The 14619-nt window shown below is 29.6% G+C and overlaps 1 protein-coding gene across 1 annotated transcript in view; it reads left to right on the plus strand.

Annotated features, from left to right (window-relative positions):
- The window catches only part of LOC142331313 (uncharacterized), a 101235-nt gene that overhangs the window by 31081 nt on the left and 55535 nt on the right, over positions 1-14619 (plus strand). The window contains exon 2 of the mRNA XM_075377133.1: positions 13183-13316. The gene's annotated coding sequence lies outside the window, so the exon portion shown is untranslated. The remainder of the gene's footprint in view (positions 1-13182; positions 13317-14619) is intronic.

The following is a 14619-nucleotide window of genomic DNA, read 5'->3' on the forward strand; positions in this document are numbered from 1 at the left end:
CAGCGACGTGTAAACCAAATTTAAGGACTTATCTATTATTAGGCCAAGATATTTAGTATGTGCCACCCTTCTTAATCTATGTTCTCCAATCCACAAGTCGAGGTCTCGAATATTTCTTCTGCCCGCAATCATTATGTACTCGCATTTGACCAGAGATAATGCCAGTCCATGTTCAGTGAGCCAATCGCATACAGTTTCAAGCGCTCTATTACCAGAGGTCTCAAGTTCTAGCTCAGTCTTGGCGTTGACCATGATAAGACTGTAAGAACATACCGGTAAAGAACATTACGTAAACGTTCGTTGTATTATGAACGGTAAGAACCGTGCAAAATATGTTTTTACTCAAATGAAGAATGGGTAACCAGCTATAATTACTATTTTTAAAATGAGGGATCCGAAACTCGAACAAACAAAGTTTCGAATCTTGTGCCGATCAAATTGTTGTTCTTAAGAAATTACATTTCAATGATGTTTTTATTAATTGAGTAGGTTTTAACTGTTATTTGTCAGTATTATTCTCATAAGCATGAGAGTACTGAACATAGCGGGGATCCAGGAGGCTCAGAACCCTGGCTAGGCCTATTTATTTGTACAGTATATAAAAATATACTGCGCCGCTTTCAGGTAAATTTATGATCATAAAGAATATTACCAAACCCATACTGGAAAACCTGGTAAAATAGACGTGTGTAAATTAAACTATAATAATTGTAGTAAATACTACACTGGATAGACTGGACGCACATTCACCCACACAGCTACAAAAATCAAAATTGTGAAATAAAGCTTAATAAAAACAGAATATAAAAATATATTAAAAACTACTCGTAAGTTTCATACGTAACATATAAAATCTCAGATCAAACATCACAAATATACTAAATTTGGAAAAAACATCGTGTTAATCGAACAAATACAATGCAATCAAATATATATTTTCTTTCCTAATACTAAAGAGCTTTTCCTAATCAGTTCAAGATGGATGCTAAAAACAACGATGCCATTGGTTATTTCAACTCCATTAAAGCCAGTATTTAAAATACTTTTAAATATTTTAAAATAGATAAACCAAATTCTGTAAATCTGAATGAACAAATAATAAGTTGTTATATCGATTGAAAAAGTAAGTTTTTCAAAAAAAAATATCGATGCATTTTTAGCTGAGACTGCATAAAATCACCATGAACTTCAAATGAGAATGTTTAAACATTATATATATATATATATATATATATATATAAAAATAAAATTAAGTCAGTTACTAGTTCAAAATCAAGGATAAATAATTTAAAATAAAATTTTAATGATAGCGTACATTATAATCATATATTTTAATCTTGATGTGTTTAATAAAATGTAAAAAAGTAAAAAAATAAATTAATGGGTAACAAACTGAATTTATTTCGTTGCAGACATCAATGATGTCATTATACAACAGGAAAAACCTAAATGGCTTCTTTTCAACTTCCTGGGAATCACATGCACGCCATGCATACAATGTTTGTAGCTTTCATACAAAAGGCTTATCAGATTTAAAATAGGTTACCAAAAATAACATTGTTTAACTGAAAAATAAATGTTATAATTTATGTCTGTTTTGTTTTAAAACTTCTGGTAAACGTTATGTATGGTCTATATTGAAAACGTTTTTTTTTTAGATTTTAAATAATATTATTTATTAATTACACAATCTGGCTGTGGAAAAGCTGTTTTGAAAAATATCGTTATTTCTACCGTATATGTTTTGTAAAAAAATTACGTACCTTTGAAGAGTCAAAAATTGTAAAATTATTGGGAAATTTCGTTTTTTTCTGTAGAATATATTCTTCACACGAAACGGAAAACATTCAGGATGTGAAATCTGCCAGAAAAAAAAAATTAAAAATGATCAACCCAGAAACGCATTGTATTCAAGTTATATATATGATGAAAATTTTAACCGTGATATCAGGTAGAACGGTAAAATTGATGATACATAGTATAAAAATTATGGGACAATTATATTATGACATAAAAAAATAAAATGTGGGACGTAAAAATTTAAATTAAATATTTCTGAAATAAAAATTGTTACAGAGCCACAAAACACCTTTTTTAAAGTTTTATTTAAATTTATTTTGTTAAATTGACCAAAAAAATTAAACCTTTTTGTAGAGAAACTAATTCTGAAAAAATTATGTAACTGAAATCAATTGAAAACAAAAAAGAGATTTAAGAAATTCGACTTTCATTTAGAACAAAACGGACCAAAGTCATAACAAAAAAATATAATAGGGATAACAAATGACTTCCTTGTACGCCCATTAAATTACATATACACATTTTACGCTGTACATCATTTAAACTTAAGTGAGATCCGATCCTGCAATTGTTTAAAAAAGTGAACAGTTACACAATTGCATTGTGGTGGACACCACACTGCATCACATTTTTTTGTGGTGTTCGTATCAGCATTTTATATTAGTTTATATATTAATTTTGTTTCACGTCGCTCAAGCAGTTATGTGGTGAAAGTGAGAACGTGTCGAATGCATAACCATGGACACATCGGTTTGAATACGACTTAATATATATTTTTTTTATTTTTTTATTTTTTAATTAAAATGAAAAGTATATAAAATTCTATTCCACTAATAACTTAAGATTTTTTTCATATTTTTTTTATTATTATTAAATTATTATTTATTGTAAAAAAAATTACAATCAGAGGTTAATAATTATTAATAAATCAATATATTTAAATTAAAAAAAAAAGTTAAAAAAAGGAGATGAAGTCGGATTCGAACCGACTTTTCGAAGGTATACGGGCTGTGGCTCTACTAACACAGCCACTGCCACCGTTACTGTATCTATGACTGTTTGCACCTGCCTCCGGCGGTTACTTGATTAAAAAGCATAAAATAAAAAGATTGACCGCCATGGAAAACGCAAGTAACCATATAGTGCCGGCGAAACTGCGATAGGAAGTTAATATACAACAATTTGATTTAAGTAGAAGTTAGAGATAAAAACTTTGTTAGAAATTAATTACTAATTAAATTCTCTCAATTAATAATTGAGAGAGCATTAATAACAAGAATAAGAATGTTTGTTCGGAAAATTGTAAGTAGAATTTTCATTGATAACTGATTAAAACTGGTCTTATAAATAATTTTTCACAATTTTTTTGCGAACTGGATTAATTAATTTTCTTTTACAAGTCATTCTACACTAAAAACAGTTTTAGTTAAAAATTAAAACATCCTTGTACGAAGTAAAGGAAGTATTCTGATAGCGAAAATTCTCGGTTATCAGATTTAAACGGTAATATCCATTTTCACCATCCCTGAATCCATTTTGACTAGTTACGGCGTGATTTCTGTACGTATGTTTCTCGCGTAACTCAAAAACGATTAACCGTAGGATGTTGAATATTGAATTTAGGACTGTTATAATATCTAGTTGTGCACCTCCTCTTTTGGTTGTAATCGACTGGACCAAAAGTTTCCAAAAAAGCCCAAAATCCAAAATCATTGCGATTTTGGACTTTTTCTTAACTACAATAATAAGCCTTCATTGAGAGCTTTTCAACTTTTCATATATCATAAGTGGTACTTAGTTTTACTGGTTCCAGAGTTATAGCCAAATTAAATTTTAATTAATGAAATATTTCGATCTTACAAGGGGAAGGCATCCAGTTTCTATGAGGGCACGGGTGCTTTCAAGATTACCTGTACCGTATGAGTAGGAGTACCACGAGATGCTGCTATGATTGTGGGAAGCAGGATACGGCGGAACACGTAGTGTTTTTTGCACGAGGTGGAGAGACTTAAGAGTCACCATGATAGGTCACGGCGCAGTAAATGTGGGTAATGTCATAAGTGTGATGTTGGATAACAGAGATGCTTGGACGAGAGTAACAACTGCGGTGTCGACTATAATTAGAAACAAGGCAGCAGAGAAGAGGGGCAGGCAGGCTGGAAAACTGCTATTGACCTGAGGCGGAGCGACCGATACCCGGACGGCTATGGGCGGCCAGCCTTAGAGGGTGGCTCCTCGGAGTTGTCGTTAGCCGATGATCCCCTGAGGACGTCTCTCGGGCTATTCAAATACGGTAACAAGAGCCTCCGGGTAATTGCGCAGGAGCTGCGTACATACCATGTGGATTAGGTCTGTCCCCTGCGTGACTAGTGGGGGAGGTTTTTTAGCGGGTGGAGCCCCACACTTGCCGTCAGAGCGGGCCTGGATCCGCCTGGCAGAATTTTTCCCTCCACCTACGGAAAACAAAAAAAAAACCTCCAATTCCGCCATGAGACCGAATTTATACCATATTTTTCTACGAAAAGTCGAAAAAAAATTAATAATTATTTTTACGAAATTTTTATCATAAAAATTCGAAATATTTTAGATTACTTCATTACTTCAAAAAATCAGATATAATATTTTTTGAAAATTTCATTATCCACCACGTGTATAATAATCACCACTTGTCCAATCACATTGCACGTGAAATTATTTTTATGTCATCAATAAAATTAATACTCGAAATTCTAAAGAGATTTTTTGCACAATTAAGAACAGTATTCACATTCCTTAAAATATCTATGTTTAAAAATTATTTACTTTGTAACATTTTGGATTTTAAAAAAAATTAAAATTATACTTTTGTAAATGTAACTACGAAAAACTAGATGAAAGCGGTAATTAAAAGTTAATATATTTCTAAATTCTTATATTTCACATTATTTCTCTTTCAAATGAGTACGTTTCAATAAAATTTATTCTATATCAAACTATTAAAAAAAGAAAAGTAAAAAATATTGCCAAAGTTTTCTTTTTTATCTAAAAAGGTTTCAACGCATATCCAACACATTTTCATTTTAATTTTTTTTCTTTTGATGAAGATTTTATGTTAGCCAAGTATAAAAATTATACGTCAAAATTATTCGTGGTCTTAAAAAAAAAAAAAAAAAAAAAAAAAAAAAAAATACATAGATTAAAATTTCACAAATACTAATAATCTTTAAAATTGGGTTTTAAAGACAGATATCATGAGATATTCATCTCATCTCACGAAAGTTGTTATTACTGAATGATTACATCAGTTAAGCAATGAAAAATGAAATCTCTTGGTCGATATCGGGAAGTAAAAATTAGTATAGAAGCCGTTATTATTTAAAAAAGGATATTATTGTAATTTACAATTTCCTATCTGATTGAAAAAAACTATTAAAAAATTATCAATTTAATTTTTAAAGATATTACAACAAACACTACAGATTTAAATAATCATAAAAATTTATTGTAACAAGCAGATTTCCTTGAGTTAAAACAGATATGGCACAGCGTAGTAACGAAACGTTTCGCAGCTGTGAAACAGGTCTGTGAACACAGCAAACGGTAAACAAATGCACCACTAATACTCTATATTTTGTATTAGTTAACAAAAAACAATTTATCAGTTGTACAAATTCAAGCTTACACGCCATGTTAAATAATTAACATGGCGTTAAAAAAAATTATTTGTGCATTAAGTAAGTTTCAAGCCGTCAGGAAAAGGACCATTATAAAAATTCTAATATAATTCTGGAAATCATTTTGTTTTTAAAATATAGTAAATGTTATTTTCAATACATCATAACTTTTTTCTATTTGGGAAGTTTTTACGGAATTCTTCATAAAAAAAATTTTAAACTTAACAAATTAATTACAATTACTGGTTGTTTTTCTAAAAAAAAAAAAAACTATAAAATTTTTGAAAACCTGACCTTTTGACTTTTATATACTTTATATTGTAATGGGTAACATGATTCGACTTTCGGAATATTTCGACATATCTTCGTGTTTCACATCCCCCAGACTCCAAAACCACCGTTAGTTCAAAAATTTATATATATATATATATATATATATATATATATATATTTCACTTTCCTCTGAACACGATAGCTGCCGTAATTTTGCGTCAATCACTTTCAAATTCATACATAAAATTTAACGATCCAAAATTTCGGTTATTGGGCAAAATCGGATCATGGGGATGGAAATGGGGGGGCATTTTTCGAAAAAAAAATACCGCTATAACTTTCTTATTAAGTAAAATATCGAATTCGTTTAAAATTCCTACTATTCTTTGGATAAGGGCCTAAAATATATCTAAGTAAAGTCTATTGATATCACCAATAATTGGTCAAGGGGGTGGAAAATATGGGTTTCGAAGACAAAAAAAGTCGTACCTTCCTGAATAGACAGAGTATCTAATCGGTTTATAGTGGTCGTTAATCCTGTATTTTTTTTTTAAACATGAGAAACCTTTTTTCCAACAACTTTTGTTGTACTGAGTAAATTTGAAGTTTTTCATAAATTTAAAGAGGAAATCTTTTTTATCCCCTACTTAGCATGAGTGAAAAATCTACCTCCTTCTTCCAGTATGCCGAAAGGGAATTTTTTTTATTGTTCTCAGTTTTAAAATGTAATTATTATTTATTATTATGTAATAAACTGTAATTATAAGTATAGAAAAAAAAATTCACATAATACAACTACTGAATATATAATTAATATATGTAGAAGAACAAAAAATAATATTTACATATTGTGCATTACAATTATAAGTAGTTTTCATACAAGTGATTTTAATAATAATTATTGGTTGAATATCATTACAATTAATATATCATTATGTAATTATTAATACTTGTACCAGTAACAGTAAACTAATTTTCATGGTAATTTGTATATAGTATTATGTAACAATAATTATAGATTATTTATGTAAGAATTTCAGATCTTTCTAACATGTTATTTATTTTACTATATATTACATGTTATGAAGTAAAACTTAATTTAAAAAAACCCATTTAAAAAATTAAATTAAATTTAATACGTTATAAAGTTAAATTTATAAAATGATCACAAATTAGCATTTTTGTAAGTAATTCAAACTCAGTTTTATCCTTTGCTAACATTTAAATACTTGCTAAGTATGATACATAACAACTGTAAGAGTAAAGTATATAAGTGATATGTTTTTACAGACTTTTTGTAGAAAAAAAACGGTGTACTTTTGTTTGCACAGTGGGATTGGAGGGTGAAATTGAATTTTCTTTAATTTTGAGGATGCGGATTATGAAAATACAATACATGTATAAAATTTCATAACTCAAGAATCTCCATAACTACGAAATCAATTTTATTGAGATTTAGATATGCTGTAGCAGTGCGTATAAAGTTGTGCATGTGAAGATTTGGTGAATATTGGTTGAGTAATTATTAAATTATGCTCAATTTAATGTTGAGTAAAGATGATCTGAATTGAGATTATGTTGGCTTTATATTGGTGTATTTTTCATAGGTGTTTATACAATGAGTCAAGTGGTGAGTGAGTTTAAACATGATGCTTGTGTGTAGGGTCTACTCTTTAATTGAACGCATGTAATATATTATACTCTGAATACATTGCGTTTCTGACTGCAAAATAGTGAAGTGTCCAACAAGAAAAGTTGATCTGATTCAGCAGAACTGGTGCAGAGTTTTATTTTATTTCTATATTCTAATTTAGTTCAGGCCAGTTTATGGATTTTAGTAGGAAATATTTGTAAAAATGATTCTTTTAACAGAATATAAATTATAGAAATGCTATTAATTATATAATAATGTGAAAAAATATATAAGAAAAAATTGGAAAACTAGAAATTAAATCTTTTTAAAATAATTAAATCGAGCATCAAATAAAATTGCTACAAAACAAAATTTCAAATTTATTTACATTTAGTGTTCAACCTAAAAGAGACTCCATCACTTAGTTTGGTCCATAAAGAATAGTTTGTCGGCAAACACTTGCATAATAATTTACAGAAATTGTTGAAAATTATTTCCATTTACTTCTACACACTTGTCAACACATTTGCCATGTTCCTAGCTACTCTTGTTAGCTGTACTCTGTTTATTTCCTGGATAGTATTGTTGATGTTTGTCTTAAGTTCCTGCAGGGAGCGTGAATTGCTCCTTTAAATAATTTCTTTTAAGTAATCCCACAGTAATAGTTCTGGACTAGTCACATCAGGAGAGCTTTGTGCCCACAATTCTTTAGAACTGATTCCTCCAATGAAAAAAATCCTGTAGCATCTCTATAGTAGAGCAAGCTGTGTGGCAAGTAGTGCTGTCCTGTTGCAACCAACAGTCTCTTTCAGTAAGGCTATGAATTGTTGTATGATTTATTGGTAGACAACAGCATCTATAGTTTTCTAAAAAAACGAGGATCCTATTATTTATCACCTTGAAACCACATACCATAATCTATTTTTTGTGGGTGTAAGACAGACTGAAAAAAATATGTGAGTTTTCAGTACCCTAGGTCTGCTGACTATTATCAAGTGAAAAACATTTGATCTAAAATGCCAATGTTGCCTCTAATGAAATTCTTGAATGGTTGACAGAGTGAACCCTTTTAGCACAATCAATATTAGTTACCTGATGGAAAACTTGCATTTGATATAGATAACACTTCAGCATTCTCCTCACTGTTGTGGGGCTAAACCTAGTGAAATGTTCTTCTCCTGGCTTAGTCTCTGCAAAGATTTATGAAGAGATCTTGCCACTTTAATGTCCTGTACTGACTGCGTCATTAAAACTTACCTGTGTTAGATGTACTTCTGGTCTAACAACAAACCTCTTTCATAAATGTATTAACAAACTGCTGAATAAATCTTTCACTGGCACTTCCATTTCAAATTTTTCCGTGAACTTTAGCTGACACAACATGAAATTTTGTCTCTAAATATGTTTCCTTCATGAATACACAATCTTCAACAGTTAACCACGTTTTAACAAACGACAACACACAATTATGCAATTTTGTTCAAAATTCAATGCTCGATACAGACTGACAATACTTAAATGTGCAGGCAATAGACAGTCCTCCACATTGCAGCATCAGTCATACCAACATTTTCCACATTATTTTACTCACTCACAACAATATATGCATTTTACAAAAAATATACTTTTAATATAAACTACTAAGTGATGGGGGTGTCTTTTAAGTTGAACACCTATATACTGTATAACTATACATAGCATGAAATTAGATAAATTAATATATGAAATACAAGTTAATTTATTCCAATGACAAAATATTAACATTAAATGATTGGTAATCTCTCTGTAACAACCATTTAATTTTTTTTCAATATCAATGATTTCGCACATTATTCAAAGGGTGAATTTTGTCTGTTGATATATGAAAGCTAATTCATTATACCATAGAGGTGCCGAATCATTAAATAAATGTACAAATATTCACATAATTAGATAATGTTTTATTTAATGTTTAGATTGTTATTTTAGTATTAGTATTTAACTTCAAACCCATTACACAAATAATTCAGCTTGAATGTTCATTAATTTTTATGTTGATTTAAAGAATATTCTAACTAACGAGATAGTATGTTTTTAATGTAAAAATAACAGTAAAGAAGAAGCAATTTTTAATAAACCAATTGAATAAGAAGAAATAATGCTTCCATGAACACACACATATTATTTATAAATTTATTCTTTTACTCAATTTACGGTCAAAGTAGTCAAATGGAAATAAAAATAAATGTAATGTTATTGGCCAATTCTTTTCAAAAAGCTTGCCTGAACAAAACCGTATCACAAAAATACATGTTCATTTGAATCAATACACAAATAATGATGTAAGAATCATTCTATTTGGATCTATAATAAAATAAGAACACTAAATGGATGCTGGTTGAATAGAAAGGAGTTGTGTAAATAAAAGAGAGGCAACTCATACATACTAAGGAGTTGGTATATAGAAATGCATAAAAGGTTCTGCATATTTTATGGAGATGGCAGTCAATCTGTTAATTCATAAAATTCATTTTGACTTCCACTTGTCACTTGTCAACTTACATTCTGGCCTGTTATATCCGAGTACTAAAAATATTTATTATTCATAAAAATTAATAACAATATTTGAATGTAAATAGAAAATAAACAAGCAAACTGATGCTTTCTGAACTAAATATTTTTTCCTGTTCTTTCACACAACATCCAGTAATTTTGGTTATCCCTTATTTCAACAAAATCTTATTTTAAAAAAAATTTGATTTCAGTCATGAAACTCTATATGTTGGCATAATCTGGTAAAGTCACAGATAACTTAATAAAAAAATCCAGTAGCTAGCTCATCAGTGAATAAAATTATATAATTAATTTTTTAGTGAAAAACCATAGTTTAAAATCTGATGTGGACACCACATGACTTCTTTGTATGCCTATTAAATTATATATACACATTTTTTTGAAATTAAAAGTACATAAAATTTAATTTCATTATAACTTATGATATTTTTTAAATTTTTTTATTGTTATTATTGAATTATTATTTATTGTAAACCTTTTTACAATCAGAGGTTAATAATTATTAATAAATCAATATATTTAAATTAAAAAAAAAAAAAGTTAAAAAAAAGGAGATGAAGTCGGATTCGAACCGATGTGCCTTCCCCTTGTAAGATCCAAATATTTTATTAATTAAAATTTTATTTGGTTATAACTCTGGACCAATGAAAATAAGTACCACTTATGATATATCATTGAAAGCTCTCAATGAGAGCTTATTACTGTAATTAAGAAAAAGTCCAAACTCCAATATTTTTGGATTTTGGGCTTTTTGGACATTTTTGGTCCAGTCGATTGCAATCAAAAGGGGAGGTGCACAACTAGATGTTACTACAGTCCTAAATCCAAAATTTCAACCTCCTATGGCTAATTGTTTTTGAGTTATGTGAGGTATACACATATGTATAGACATCACCCCTAAACTAGTCAAAACGGGTTCAGGATGATCAAAATGAATATTTCCGTTAAAATCAAAAAACTAAAATTTTTCGTAATCACAATACTTCCTTTACTTCGTACAAGGAAGTAAAATGTATGTTTCACTATGAACAGACACAACATTGAAATTTATAATATTTTTTTTATTTATTATAAATGTGTTCAGCTATTTTTTTGTGTTTTCATTTTTTAGAGTTTATTTCCCAAGATATTCCAGCTATTGTTGAAACATCAGATCATAAAGTTTTTTTTTTATTAAAACACAGACAAGGGAGATTTGATTTTTGTTTGGTTAAACTTGTTCTAAAATAAATAAAATATGTAATCTAATTTTATACACTGATAAAGTTATTTATTATTGTAATTGGTAGAATGCAACAGTAAGCTTTAAGATTATAATAAATAATGTAAAAAAAAGTTGAGGTTTTTAAAGCTACTTAATATCTTTTTGATTAATATAACCTTAATGTACAGTAATGAAACACAAATAAAATTAAAGATTAACTCACAGAGCACACATCCAATTGATAGGAGAGCTCATCTCATACTTTATCCAGCATGTCTGGAGTAATGAAAGCTACAGCTGCTTCAGTCCTGTGCCTCAAATCGGGTAAATTAGTAGGTAGCGGAGGCACATACACAAATTATAAAGTAGCCAAATATAAACATTTTCATATGAAATAAGCCTCTATTTCTGACCATGGTCAGTATTAAAGTGTTGATAAAATTTAAAATAAGATTAAATAATCCCATCGATTATTTGATAATGTATTATGAAAATCTATTTGTACATTCATAAAGCTTTTTCTATTTCATTATTAATTAATTAAAGTTTCATATGGTACACTGTACTGTCAAAAAATTACCGGGAATTGTTAAATAAAACGCACAATTTTTATTTATTCATCAATATTTATTTTGTCGCCTTCAAATTAGGCTCCATTTGATGCAACACACATATGCCAGAGTTTTTCCAGTCTTCGAAACACTTTTTATAGGCGCTTAACGGTATGGCCTTCAGCTACTACCACGAATTTTGCTTTATGGCTTCAATCGAGTTAAAACGGGTACCCCGGATAGGCAAAGTTAGCTTCAGGAACAGATAGAAGTCACACGGGGTCAGATCTGATGAATGTGGGTTGTTGATCGATTGTATTTATTGCGTTTTTGACCTTAAATTCGGTCACAATTGTCGCTCTATGCAATGGCCATTATCGTCGTGTAAAATACACGAATCTTTCTTCCACAAATCTAGCCGTTTCTGACGGATTTTCTCACGCAAACGCTTTAATACGACCAAATAGTATTCTTTATTGAACGCCTGTTCCTCTGGAATAATTCGTTATGCACCAAACCACGAATATTGAAGAAAAGAAAGAACATCACCTTGACTTTTGAGCGACTTTGACGTAGTATTTTCGGTTTCGGCTCGTCTTTTGTCCTCCATTATGATGACTGTTGATTTGTTTGCATGTCAAACTCGTACACCCATGTCTCGTAACCAGTTATGATGCGTTCGATGAATGTGGGATCAGAATTGGTGCGATCCAACATATCTAAACAAACCTGTTCAAGGTACTCTTTTTGAAGAAAATTGAGTTCTTTTGGAATAAGCCGTGCGTCAACGCGTCTCATGCCCAAAATATTCACCAAAATCGAACTAACAGACTCGTGAGAGATTTTAAGGTCACGCGCTATGTCTCTTAAGCTGGATTGGCGATTATAGAGCACAATTTCTTTCACTTTATCAATGTTTTCATCGGTTGAAGAGGTCAAAGGTCGTCTAGAATGAGTCATATATTCGACTATCTCACGGCTCTCCTTTAACACTTTGAGCCACTTGTATTTTTGATGAAACGAAATCACCATAAGCCTTTTCTAAAATTCAGCGAATCAGCACACGAAATTCCGTTCACAATACAAAATTTAAGGCAAACTTTTTGTTCATTGTAAAAGTCGTGATGCACTACTGAAGTGGTCTGATTCAACCATCTACTGTAAACAAACTGGTAAACAGATCGTTCTTGTTTTGGGAATTGTAATTAAGTTTAGTGTTACCATTTTAAGGAAAAAAAGATTTAAAAAAAATCATTAGCGCGGTCCTTGTAAAATATAAATTTCCGGTACTTTTTTGAAGAATGTATATGTATATGTAATAAGTATAGAACAATCTTAGTTATAATGAAAGTATAAAATACCATACGTAATATATTCTTTATCCTTAAAATCTATAGATCACTCTATTCATTAGGACTTTGTAAACCTTAATTAATTAATAAAAGTAAACATGTCAATCAAAAAGGTCAATGGTCTCTATTTACTCCTTATTATACTCTGTTTTCTTTTACTCAGGTGCCATCAGTATCAGTAGGTGCGCCCATGGAATATTGTCAGATTATATGATACTTGCAACATCACTTCTTGCTGATCTTAATGAAACTACAGACTATGCAGGATTATTTAGTGGCTATAAAACTACTGAACAGGTAACTAATTTTAAACATTTTTTTTCAATATATTACGATTTTTTAACATGCTGTTGTTTACTCAAATATATATAAATATGAATAAATCAGTATATATATAAATTTCACACTACAATTAACACTTTAGTAATTCTATTACATAACTTGTGACACAATCTTTTTCCTTCTAACTAATAATACTGTCACTGTTAGAAAGATTCATTTCTTTATTTACAAGAAAATATTTAGGTAAAGTCTTAATTTGTCATCAATTTATTATAACGTTTGTACGTATGTACTGACATCACGATGAAATTAGTCAAAATGGATTCAGGGATGGTCAAAATGGATATTTCCGTTGAAATCTGAAAACCGAAATATTTCGCGATCAAAATACTTCCTTTACTTCGTACAAGGAAGTAAAAAGATTATATTTTCATAGAATAAAAGCTAGTTAATGTAAAAGATAAATAATCATTAATATATAAATTTATGAATAAATTAGCAATACGATATGAGGTATTACTTTAATTGAAGTTATGGTAGGCAGTTGGTAAAATAAGAACAACATTAAATTGCTTATTAATAAGTGTCCATTACGGTAAGGTCATTGAACAATATAAACTACGTCACTGCTTTGTTGATGGCGTAGATTAAAACAAATTGTAACCATTATTTTTTTTTGATATGTTTAGTTTTAATTTGTATTTACTGTTTCTTGTCCTAAATAAATTATTTAGCGCTGGCATTGTGCACGAAGCGATAAATTCTATATTCCACTTAAGTAATCCGTATAGTACTCCTGAATATGGGATATAATACTCGTAGCAATATTGAAATATACAAATTTATTTAACAGCAAAATTCAGCTGAAGTTTTCGTAAACGTAGTACTATCAATTTATGATAAAGATAAAAAAAAGATAAGGAAAAAACAATCTGCTTTTTATTAAACTAAAAATACTGAAATTGAAATCTAATATACCAAGCATCTCACAAAGAAACGGTGAAACTTTCAGGACATGTTCTACTGGTGAAAATAGTGAAAAACATTCATATAAACTTAGGTTTGAAAATGCTCTGTTTTCGAGTACGGCTAGAGAAATATTTCGCTCGGATTTCAGCTTTTCTAATAAAAATAAGCTCGATTGTAATTTTTGGAATGTAAATTAAGGAATAAAGTTGGTGATTTCTTATGTAATTTGAGCTGGAAATGGGATAAAACAGGACCCAGAACTGTAATTCCAATAGTTTTTAAGATATCCGTGGTAAAACACAAAATTCAGTGTCGAAAAACCCTTTTTTTTAGGTTAGTAGTACAATAA

The sequence above is a fragment of the Lycorma delicatula genome, chromosome 10, assembly GCF_047948215.1.
Source record: "Lycorma delicatula isolate Av1 chromosome 10, ASM4794821v1, whole genome shotgun sequence".
Lineage (NCBI taxonomy): Eukaryota > Metazoa > Arthropoda > Insecta > Hemiptera > Fulgoridae > Lycorma > Lycorma delicatula.